This window comes from Phocoena phocoena, chromosome 6 (assembly GCF_963924675.1).
Source record: "Phocoena phocoena chromosome 6, mPhoPho1.1, whole genome shotgun sequence".
Taxonomy (NCBI): domain Eukaryota; kingdom Metazoa; phylum Chordata; class Mammalia; order Artiodactyla; family Phocoenidae; genus Phocoena; species Phocoena phocoena.
This window is the reverse complement of record NC_089224.1, coordinates 24,866,272-24,868,046: the sequence shown is the minus strand read 5'-3', so window position 1 is coordinate 24,868,046 and position 1,775 is coordinate 24,866,272. Positions and strand designations below refer to the sequence as shown.

General features: G+C 36.3%; 1 pseudogene; it reads right to left on the bottom strand.

Annotated features, from left to right (window-relative positions):
* Positions 1–255: 255 nt before the first annotated feature.
* On the bottom strand, positions 256–681 carry LOC136124910 (mitochondrial import receptor subunit TOM20 homolog; annotated as a pseudogene).
* Positions 682–1,775: the final 1,094 nt, after the last annotated feature.

Below are 1,775 nucleotides of genomic sequence, written 5' to 3'. Positions count from 1 at the left end.
TAAATTTCAGTAACACACAGTGTATTTATAAAATGAAAATCTCTCTCAAAATATGCTTTTTACTGGGAAAAATAAATAAAACAGACAAATGGTTCTACACAAAGTAAAAATTAACTTTGGTAGATTTCAGTGTAGGACAGTCAGAAACAAGCATATTTGCCCTTATGTCCCCCACCCCACCCCCAGAGCTGCTCATCTTCAGAGTTAAGATTTTTAAAATATTTTAAATTGAGATAATTATGTTGACATTTTTTCTCATTCCACATCACCTTCAGTCAAGCTCTGAGCATTTATAATTAATTCTCTAATTGTTGGAAGCTTAGTCAAAAGCATCTGGAACACTGGTCGTTGAATTGTTAGCCCTAACACTTGCAATAACTTCTGTGACTGTCCACACACAGCAACTGCATTTGTCAGGTGGTCTATACCCTTCTCATATTCACCTTGGGCTAGTAACTCTTCACCAAGCCATAGTTATTGGAAGAAGAAATTCTGAATAGCTTCAGCATCTTTAAGGTCAGGTAACTTGGAAAGCCAACTCTCTCCTTGTCAAGCTTTTGTTTCTTTCTTCATTCTCACAGCCTGTTCTTGAATTTGGGGTCACTCTGTCTCGAGGTCAAAGTAAATGTAGTACCTGATGAAAAGTGTTCCACCCAAGATGGTGCTGTTCTGGCCCACCATCTTCTCTCCACGGAGGAGTGGGGTGGGTGGCAGTGGGGCCCCAAAAAAGGAATTGGCCCAGAACCTTCAGCAGATAGCTCCCCTCAGATCTGCTGCCCACTGTGAGGGACATGGAGAAAAGCCTCATCGTGGTTTTGATTTGCATTTCCCTGATGATTAGTGATGTCAACCACATTTTCATGTACTTTCTGGCCAAGATATCTGTGTGTCTTCTTTGGAAAAAATGTCTATTCAGATCCTCTGCCCATTTTTAAATCAGATTTAGGTTTTTTTAGTTTGATGTAGACCCACTTGTTGATTTTTGCTTTTGTTGTCATACCCAAAACATTCATTCCCAAGACTAATAACAAGGAGTTTTCCCATTTCCTTCTAGGGGTTTTATGGTTTCTTGTTTTGTATTTAAATCTTTAATGTAATATTTTATGAGTGGTGTAAGGGAAGGGTCTGGTTTCATTCTTTTGCGTGTGAATATCCAGTTTTCCCAACACCATTTATTGAAGAGACTATCATTTCCCCATTGTATATTCCTGGCTCCTTTGTTTCTGGGCTCTTGAATCTGTTCCATTGGTCTATGTGTCATCTTTTATGCTAATATCATACTGCTTTTTAAAAATTACAATAGCTTTGTAGTATAGTTTGAAATCAGTAATTATAGTGCCTCCAGCTTTGTTCTTTCTCAAGATTACTTTGGCTATTGGTTCTTTCTCAAGATTACTTTGGCTACATACAAATTTTAGGATTGTTTGTCCTACCATTGTGAAAAATGGCTTAGAATTCTGATGGAGATTGCATCGAATTTGTAGATTGCTTTAGGTAGTATGGAGATATTAACAATATTAATTCTTCTGATCCATGAGTATGGGATAGCTTTCCATTTGTTTTTGTTTTCTTCAGTTCCTTTCATCTAAGTCTTATAGTTTTCATTGTGCAGATGTCAATTCATTTGTAAAATTTGTTCCTAACTACTTTATTGTTTTTGATGCTATTGTGAATGGGACTTTTTTTTTTCAGATAGTATGTTGCTATTGTATAGAAATACAACTAAATTTATGCATTGATTTTATATCCTGCAACTTTACTGAATTTGTTGTTAG